This window comes from Chanodichthys erythropterus, chromosome 20 (genome assembly GCF_024489055.1).
Source record: "Chanodichthys erythropterus isolate Z2021 chromosome 20, ASM2448905v1, whole genome shotgun sequence".
Classification (NCBI taxonomy): Eukaryota; Metazoa; Chordata; class Actinopteri; order Cypriniformes; family Xenocyprididae; genus Chanodichthys; species Chanodichthys erythropterus.
This window is the reverse complement of record NC_090240.1, coordinates 6,916,834-6,927,498: the sequence shown is the minus strand read 5'-3', so window position 1 is coordinate 6,927,498 and position 10,665 is coordinate 6,916,834. Positions and strand designations below refer to the sequence as shown.

Genomic DNA, 10,665 nt, shown 5'->3' with positions numbered 1-10,665 from the left:
TGAAGTTAGCAGCAAATTTGCGCCAGTAGATATATGCACAACCTTAAGCTTACCATGAAATGTGTCACAAGCCGATTGTTGAGTAAAATTGAATGTATATGATATGTTAAAAGCGTGACTTGTTAGTTAACTTACCTTCGAAAAAATATCAGCGTGATGAGCCTTCAGGTGCCGCTTGAGGTTGGTGGTATTCTTCCCACCTAGTTTGTGGCCACATTTACCGTCGTCTCCCAATACTATGCATTCCGTTTTTCTTTCTGATGAATTATACTGAAAGTATGTCCATAAATCATCTCGTCGTTTCCGACCACCAAGCCTGTTTATTGGCATCGCCGCCATGGTCCTTCAAAGATGTGTGGCGAGTGACCAGCCGCAGGTGTGTTGTCGTGTGGAATCTGGTGCGCGGCATAACGGCAGCCGGGTGGTGGGCGTACCCAAAACAAGGATAGGAAGCGGCAGATTTCACGCAAAATAGGCAGAAATGACATGCATGGTGAACGTCAGACTTATAATCATTTTCGTTCCGTCTCATCTCGTCAACGAAAACTCGAAAACGTCTCGTCATGTTTTAGTCACATTAGAGCCATTTTTAGCTAGTCATCGTCACGTTATCGTCATAAAAAAAGGTGCGTCAACGAAATCATTTCGTTATCGTCATCGTTGACGAAAACAACATTGATGCAAGGCAGTGTGGTGTTAAAAGAAATGATAAATGAATGAAAAATAAATAGCAAATAAATATAAGCAAGATAAAACAAAATAAAATCATTCTATTTAAAAATGTTGTGCAGGACCGGGGGTGAGTCCCTATCAAGAAAGTCCATTCACTCCATGTCTCCCGAACAGGCCCAGGACTCCTCGCTTGTAGGGCCCAGCGGAAATCCCCTCTCCTCCAGTCCGCTGGCCCTCTGTTCCCATAGCCAGATTGGTGAGGTTGCATCTATGGGCGGCCAAGGTCGGTGGCGACCGGGACCCTTCCTTGTGACCCTGACCCACCCAATCTGAATGACGACATGTGGCCCACCCTTCTGCATTGATGTTATTTTCTGCTCTCATGCGTGGAGGGGGACCGTCCCACATTTCCCCACCAGCAGGTTTCTGGTAGCCCAGATGGTATCCTTTATGATGTTTAGGGTGAGCCAGAGCGAGGCAAATTATTGTTGTTACCATCTCTTTCAAGCCCTGACCCACCCACAGGATAGCGAGCTTGAAGTCCACTTGGGCCCTAACCCACTGGCAGGCACGGGAAAACCAGGGGGCCGGTCTTGGTCCACAGGTCCCGCGCTATGCCGCACTCCCAGAGCAGATGTCAGACGGTCTCCGGGCAGTTGCATCTGTACCGTGGGCAGATGGGGTTTTTGGCCATGCCTCTGGAGTGCATAACCGCCCTGACCAGGAGGATCTCATGAGCCACCATCCACAATAAGTCCTTGTGTCTGTTCTGGAGAGCTGGGTGGGCTGCGTTCCTCCAAACATCTTTGGCCTCACTTAGTGTGAGGCCTGGAACTGGACTGGGAACTAAAACAGAACAAACAAGTAAAATTAGTGGTAAAATTATGGCTTTAAAAACTAAAACCTTCCCTTCAATTGTCATTTGTCTGAGTCCCCAAAACCCCAGTCTTTGCCTAACTTTCCATAAGATGTCAGTCCAGTTTCCCCATCCTCCATCCTCTCTGTCAAATTTTACCCCTAAAAATGTCAGGTCATTTTCTTTAAAATCCAAATGCAGTCCACCTGTGTCCGTGTTTCCCCACGGCCAGAAGAGCTGGGCCTCGGACTTACTCCTGTTGAACTTAGCGTCAAGGCCCGACCTTACCAGTCAGTCAAGTCCAATGCTCTTCGTACCGATAAAAGGTCAGTTGCTAAAAGGATTACGTCGTCCATATATAAAACACAAAGGTTGCCGTCAGTCCACCAGTCCCTGGGATGTCCAGTCCTTTAATCAATTTATCCCTTCTCAAGATTTGTGCCAGTGGCTCAATGCAGGCCATATACAGCAGGGGAGATAAAGGACACCCCTGATGGATGCCACTGTGAATGTTTACAGCTTTGGATAAATGCCTATTAACTGCAATTTTACTGACTAGACTGTTGTATAGCAGTCCCAACCAAGCTATAAACCTCCTTGGGAACCCCATTTTTTCCAGTACCTTCAAAAGAAACTGGTGGGAGATGCGGTCAAAAGCTTTTTCAAAATCTAAATTTAGGTCTATTAGCCGAATATTTCTGTCTTTCGCGTAACAGATGGCATTTCTAATCGGCACCAGGCTGTCTGTGATGTTCCTACCGGGCACAGCGCATGCTTGATCCAGGTTGATTACGTCCTCTAAAACAGTTGACATGCGTGTGGCTAAAATCTTACTCAAAATTTAAAAGCGTGATTGGTCGCCAGTTCTTCAAGTCAGTCCTGTCTCCTTTTTTTGTATAATAACAAAACTATCCCTACTCTAAAGCTGTCCGGAAGTCTATCAAGAGTCTCAAATTCTTTACAAACTGTTAGTAGGTCATGTGCTAAAATGTCCCAGAAAGTCAAATAAAACTCCAAGGTAAGTCCATTCATTCCTGGGTCCTTCCCTTTTTTAAAACCTTTGAGTGATTCTTTTATTTCTAAAAGAGTAAAATCCTGGGCTAAAAGCACGTTTGGACTCGTATCTTTTTTTATTTTTTTTTTATTTAAAACTTCCTTTAAGGTGCTGTTGTGTACTTCTTTTGGACTATATAAATCACTATAAAAATGTTCTATTTCACCTAAAATTTCCTCCCATGTTTTTTGCCTCCATCCCTCCAAAAGTTTTTAAAATGGTTATTGAAACCCCTGTTTTACCCTGGTCGTTCACACCTCAAAGCTCAAAAAAGTCTGTTAAAATGGGTGTGTAAAGCTCTGGAAAAGTGAGAGTGTAGAAGGGGGAGAAGAGAGGAGAGAACAGCCAATGAAGCACAAACATAGAATACACTCATTATACAGAATAATGAATATTAATATATAAGCACAGAGAAAATGACAACAAATAGGGCTAATAGGCTACTTTGATTACGTTTACGAGCACTGCAGTCTCAAAATCAGTCTTTTGTCTATTAGAATAATCATGTTGTCGCGTTCAGATAGGGTACACCACTGTATCAGTGTCCAGTTTGCACATATAATTCACTTAAAGAAGACTTGATGAAATATGTGTGCATAACTACACCATGCTGGTTAATGTTTAGTGCAGGAGAATGTGTGAAATAAAAACTTTAAACACAGAAACTTTATTCTGTATGAGCTATGTGCCACACGGCTAGTGTTGTTAAACACAACACGAAGCTCCGCGCTGACACAATCATATGCACGCTCCGCGTGTATATAATAAAAGTCGTATTTTTCATGTGTTCGTATTCAAACTCCAGTTCTGACCGCATCGCGAGCAAAATACAAACAACACGTGCTGCTGTGCTGAGGGAAATGTTTGAACGCAGCTAGAGCAGGCAGATGTGAATGAGCCGCACTTTTGTGACATTTGAATTCTCTGCTGTAATGCGATCTCACACAAACATATTTCCCATTTGTGCTGGTAGATTACAGCAAAACAATCGACATGCACACAAACCTCTGCTCTGGTCGCATCTCAGGAAAACACATTGTGTTGTAGCACTGAGGAAACAATGTAGCATATGCACACTTATCAGGACAGTCAATAAAATCTGGAATCTTCAGAATGCTTTTAGCATGATGGACTGTGTTGTAAATCTCACATTGGCACCGGACGGCCCAGAAAAAGACACTTTGACACGTTTGTCACTCTGTCAGAAATTAAACATTTCCTAGCTCTTGGGACATCAAAGGGCCCCTCATGTGGACTAAGTGCCAGATCACATTCCAACACACAGACACACACAAAAACCCACACAAACATGCTTAGAGATTGTATGTACAGCTATTCTCAAAATATGACTGGTTCAAAATGTACCTGTCATGTATGTCAAGTGCATGTATGTTTCCTAATGTTTAGACTTAGTTTAAATGACTGTATTTGTGCTAGTGTTCATTTTAATGATGGAATTTTGTCTGTAAACCATAACCATAACTTCTTTTACATGCTTTTCTTATCTGTCAAGTTTGGATTCGTTTTAAAGCTCTTTCCACGTCTTTCACCTATGTGTGTCACTTGGCTGTCAAATGCATTGTTGCTGTCAAATGCATTTTAATGGTACTATGAAGAAAATACACTCCTATCTGATACCTCCATAAATTATGCAAATCAAGCCACAAGACAAAGGAAAAGTTTGCCCGCCAACTTTGCACCTATGTCATTGGCACCTATGTCAATCTGAAGGATTTTAGTGAGATTCGAGCGAGCTTGTAGAGCCTCTGATTATCAACACAAGAATGACACAGTTTGCAATAAAATTAATTTATTAACAAAAAATATACAGGAGTAAAATATCACACTCACTAAATACTACAAAAGAAAATGACTAAACTACTAAGGAAAAATGACTAAACTACTAAGAAAATTGAATCAATAATCAAACAGAAACTACAAACTACAACACAAATGGATGTTAACAAAACTGAATGCCAAGTAGATGAGCAATGGATTGGACGAAGCAATGAATGGGTAATTAGCAGTCTGAGGGAGTCAATTGTGGTCTTTCTGGATGCTGGTATTAAAAATAAGTAAATAAGCATTTACTCTGAATACAGATAATGTGTCTAATGTATCTATCTGTGTATGTTGATCCTAGAAAAACAGTCTCTACAAAAATGGCAATCTCATTTAGCAACAACCTAATGCCAAGGCTTTTGGAAAAGGTTTGGTTAGCTTATATTTACGTTTCACTTGGTCGAGTGATCAGTCCGGGAATGGGAAACATTGTCCACTGGTATCCTTCCGTGTGCAGTGGGAGACTGGATTGCTTTCCAACAGCTGCAGAGCTGCACTGAGTGCTGGAGGTCTTTGTGTAATCCAGAGAACTGTAGGTCAGATGGTGGTCGGTCCGTAGGATCTTTTGTAGGTTGGAGGTACTTGGGTTATGCAGGCCAGGAGTCAAAGTCCTCTGCAGAAGCACTTTGGCTGCTTGATCCGTGCGATGAAATGTTTACTCGCAAGAGTCTCACCTTGGTCGTGCTGTTGTTCTTCCCTCGTTAGGTTAGAAACTCAGAACAAGGGTCTGTTCACTTGGGAAAACTTTTATTCCTTCTCATTGGGGAGGGGATTACTAATTCCAACCTTTCCTGATGTGGTGATGTGATTGGGTCACAGCATTCCAGGTGTCCGTCCCTTAACACGCCCACCTTTCATCCTGTGAAACTTGTTGTATTGTTCCAAAATACACCGTTAAATAAGACAATGTATTAAGGACCTTGGAAATGCTGTATTTCTTTTTCAAACCTTTCTCAAAGTCCTTGTGGCAGTTTTCTGAACTCGTAGAGTCCAAACTTGATGTGAATTGGTTGAGGTATCACACTTCTGTCTCAGTGGGTGTAGTTGCATTGGCTTTTATTCCAGGTGTGGTTTCTACTGTGTGTGCACAGTTTCCTGGATGAGTACAAGGACACATAGGACATGTTCCTTACAGTATTCCTTACAGCTTTTAGGGCCGTCTCTGTAGAAATGGTTGGTTTCCCCACAGAGACTACACTGTCTCCCATTGGTACATTCCTCAAAGATATGATCAATTTCTCTACACTTCCCACACACAATTTCTTGGCATGCTTCAGCAAGGTGTCTCATTTTCCCACACTTTCTGCATAATGTGGCCATTCCCTGATAATGAACGTAGCCGCGGTTCTCTCCCAAACACAATCATCGAGGGTAAATGACTTAGTATTTGGAATTGCGCTTGGAGAGTTCCCATTAAACAGTGGGAAGATCCAAGTGGATTCTGGAGTCTGTCTTCATCAAGCACCGCTACTGGTTGACTTTGAACCATGCAAAATCTACCCAGTCATGCAGCAATATCATCTCCACTCACTGTTTCATTGAACATTCTAACAATAACTGTTTTAACACTCTCGGGTCGGCAGTCACGCGGGCGTGATCACCGCGTTTTTTTTCTAACCAATGTGAAAGAGACTCAAAATACTCTGTCAATGTTGCACATACAATTAAGAGTTATACACCATTTTAATCTGTGGAATATCTTCTTTTATTTGTGTACACTCAGAGTAACAACAAAATGTTGTGCTTTTTGTAAAACAAAGAAAACTAACATGATGCGTGATCTCTCGTCTCCCTCTGAACGAAGTCCAATCTGATAGTTCTCAGAAAATTAACTGTAACTTAGTGAATACTAATGACAAAAAAATTAGACTTATGTCTAAAAAAACGTTGAAATGTCAGGTTTTAAATCGTGTAAGTGAAATCGAAAACAAACATTCTGTGTTTATGTAATCTGTATGAAAAGAGAGCCATGTCAGAAATCCGTGATTCAGCTCATTATCCGCTAATGCGGCCACGCCCATGGAGCCAGCACTATTCAGAGGCAAATTCAGAGTCAATGCATGCATTCATCGTCTCAATCATGTATTTATTGTCTTGAAAAGTGTTTTGAATAGCCGTAATTGGCAATCTCTGGCCTCTGTTTGTTCAGTTATTTCCTGGATTGCCTATTCTTCTTTAGTGCTCAGGCATTTGTGGACTAAAGGTGTACAGAGCGCCCTCCGGCTGCAAGTATGAATTCAAAACACAGTATCCAGCACTCATAGTAATGACAATAAATCCTGAATAAATATTACTCCTTTGTATAGAAAATTGACAAACATATGAGAATCCATCAGTATTTCTCCAAATGTGCATGCTTTTAAGCTAAAAGCCTATATGAAATGCCATAGAGGTAACATAATTGTTCAGACACTTTGCATCACAGAAATACATTATATTTTAAAGAATATAATAGAACATAATTATTTTAAATTGTAATAATATTTCACAGTATTGCTATTTTTTCTGTATGTTTGATTTACACTATGATGAGATTTGAGACATAATCAGAGGGTTTTTTCACAGCCTACCTGTTTGAAAGAGCTCATTATTTATGCAATTCTGTTGTCTTCAAGTGAGAATCATCCATTATTCATGATTATTCACACCTCCACACATACTGTGTTTCTTGACCAAAGATGTTTTAGAAAATTTAAATCTCTCTATTGTTTTATATGAACAAGCAGGCAGCATAATTTTTACCTCATTTTGAAGCAAAAACTCTAGTCTACAACCTCAAATACCCAGAAGTCTTGTGAACACAGATTTAATATATATTTTATGGCTTAATTTCAGTGACTTAATTTTTTTGTTTTTTCAATAACCACGCATAAACGTTATTCCTTCAAAAACACACATGTACATACATGTTCCTCACATATTATTGTAGCCTAGTTTGTGCTGAATACAGTGTAATGGCACTTTTTCCATTAATATGTTTATGAACAACTGAAAAAAGCACAAATGTCAGGCATGTCAAAACTTCTCCAAGGCCCCAAAAATCCTCAGACCCCTGAGGGTTAAGAGAATTGTCAGAAAGTTTCTCAACATTAAACATGGAGAACTGGGTCTTATAATCCACAAATCCTTGCCAGAAATCTTGTAACAGGGAAGCAGATCTAAAACTGTTCAGGGGTAGAGTCATTAAACAATTCAATTCCGTTGCTTTAAAATTAAGGGCTTTCTGGATTAGCTTCCTGGAGAAGACAAGACGTGACATCCCCAGGAGCCTACCATTGACCTCTTTGAATAAAGAGCGAACGCTGTGGTGCCTCCGCATGCCAGCATGGAGCACAGCTCCTAAAAACAAAACCTTAAAAGGATTTCCAATAAATGTTTAAAAAACTAAAATATTAAAATAAAACCTTACCATAAAATTCTCTGAACCAGCGAGACGTTGGCTTAAAAGGAGTTTTCCAATGTACCTCCTGAATGTTGGAGGCCTGCGTTACGAAAGAAACACAAGCCGGGTAACCTACAAGAGGCGATCGCTGTCCTAGCCTTCAGACCAGATCACTTGATCTTGGCCATAAGGCCGAGAAGCGATGCCGTTGTGAAGCAGTGAGGGCACAGCCAGCAAAGGCAACACCCATCTGGGCTGTGGTGGGTTTCGTACTTTGCCTCTAGGACCACTGCTGTTGATCAGATTTTTTGTTAAATAGTTGAGATGACTTGAAACAACCTGCTTTCGCAGACTGGTCCTGTCTGATGATTGATTATTGATGTGTCTGACAGAAATTGTGTTTGGTTTTGTTGATTTCTTGTTTCATATATTTTCTTATTTATGCTGATAAAACTCTTTTTGTTGCAACCTACCAAGCTGACTATGTCCTCCGTTTCATTTGTCACGGCTTTGAGACGGTTGTGACAATAGCTACCACAGGGTCATTTAGAAAATGGCTGTGGTCAAATGCCCCCAAAAAAGACACCAAGACCACAGATGGGCGCACCAGACAAGAGTGACATCCAAGACGTGCGGTGTTGGTTTGGGAACCACTGCTTTGGAACAACGGCGACCGTTTCATAAGGGTGCGAGACGGTGCCACCCTGCCAGCCGTCCCACCACAAGTATGTAGAGGCTCCTTGTGAAGCTCCAGCGACATTCCCTCTGCTATTAGCCACAACAATTTGCAGTCCCCCAAAAGGGGAAGCACACTGTACCTGGAGACACTGCAATACCAGGTCAGTGTGTGGAGTGGACGGAGCAAGCCCCGGTTCTGGCTCTATGAGCCAAAAATCCATTTAATATGTAGGGGACGTATCAGATATTAAACTGATAAGAACAGATTTTTTTTTTTTTTATTTACACCAAAGCTATTCACCTTATTTTCCGCAACAACAAGGGTGGCGCCATTATGTTCGTTTTGTCATCTTACTTCCGGTTAAGGGACCTAAGCTAGTAGTCGCTAGCGGTAATCCTATATCTGTAACGGTAGATGAGTAGATTTGCTCAGTAAGGGGCTGTCATAACAATTAGATTAAGAAGAGAGATCCGTTGCATTAACGATGTTACGAATACAATGTGAAGCGATCGTGGTGTTGCGGTGCACTTTACAATTTACACCCACCACCTTAAGACGAGGAGCACCTGAGGCAATGGCTGAAGGCGCTAAACTTGAAGTGCCCACCCAAGCGCCCTTATGTGTGTTCATACCATTTCATGGACTGGAAGCTGATTGATGAATACTTTAACCCGAGAAATGGCTACGATGTTCCAGTAAATAAGTCACGGCGGATGCTGAACAGGTTGTCAGATTCAGGTAAGCTAACTTAGCTAGCCATGTGCTTGTTAGCCTAACGTTAGATTTGTGAAGTCCCTTCTATGAATACATTTGAGATAAGTAACGAGCAGTTCACAAAATACAACGAATCTTGCATTATTACAATTGCCACCTATATATTTCATATGTAATATAGTACAATGGTACATATTTAAGATAGGATTATGGTACGTTATAGTCTAATAATAGCTTACTTACATTATTCCTGTAAATTACAGAGATTGTAGATGATAGCAGGCCAGCTAGCTAAATCTTTCATATTGATACTGACCTAACTTATTAACACTATAGTTAGAGATTGTGTATATACGGTCTCGTTTTTAATGCATCTCTCTCTCACACTGTTCTGTTAAACTATGGGTGCAATCTTATTAATTCTCATGATGAATAATTACTAATGTAAAAATATGTATGGTTATATTATTTCCACAGATGTATCGATGAGCGTCAGTGATCATCAGTGAGGATGATCAGATCCACATGCCCCTGAACTGATGTAGAAACACAATAGGAGGATCCATCTGTCTCTGATCACAACTACACTTCAAAATCACATCTCAATCTGAAGCCACCTACAAAATGTGTTGAGCCAGCGCCATTGTACACAACTCTGCTGAGAAACAACCACCATTCATTCAGTTGCCGAACACCTTACCAATACATACACCAACAGCTTCCAGCTACACACTTGGGATCAGCTCCTGACAACTGATGGAGCTGTGTCATAATTTATTGCAGGGTGATCTTGCTGAAAGGTTTGGTGTTTCTAAACCTGGTGTTGTGGTAAATTCAAAACTGCAAATTCAGGGTTCCTGGAATACCTTCGTCCAGGCGATGAAGTAATGGCAGACAGAGGCTTCACCATTCCTGATCTCCTCTATGTTGAGTCAAATCACCTTTATTTATATAGCGCTTTTTACAATGCAGATTGTGTCAAAGCATCTTTACATTGATAATTGGTATATAATTTTGGCTGCACAGCGACTCTTAAAGAAAATGGTGTCAGTATCCATCTTAAGTAAATTCAGTATTGATTCATTGCGATGTAAGAATCGATAGTTATTAATTTAGTTAATTTATATCATTACTGGAGTAAACAGTGATGTCATCATCCAGCTAAGTTCAGTTCACATACAATGTCAATGTAGACAGATCAAACACTGTTGAATATCAAAAGAAGGTGAAACTTGTCATTCCAGCATTCACCAAGAGACACAAGCAACTCTCTGAAGAAGACACCACCAACACCAGGCGCATCGCTAATGTATGCTGGTCATATGACTGAAAATCTTCAAAATCCTTTCTTAAAACAGTTCTAATTAACCTCACCCCTAAAATTGATTATTTAGAGAATTTGCCCAGTTTAACCCTCTAAGCAACATAATTTCTGAGGTAGAGAATGTGTTGATTTTAGGTATGTT

The 10,665-nt window shown here is 40.8% G+C and overlaps 1 pseudogene; it reads right to left on the bottom strand.

The window, feature by feature from the left end:
• Positions 1-8,608: 8,608 nt before the first annotated feature.
• On the bottom strand, positions 8,609-8,781 carry LOC137010310 (U2 spliceosomal RNA; annotated as a pseudogene).
• Between the last annotated feature and the right edge of the window lie 1,884 nt (positions 8,782-10,665).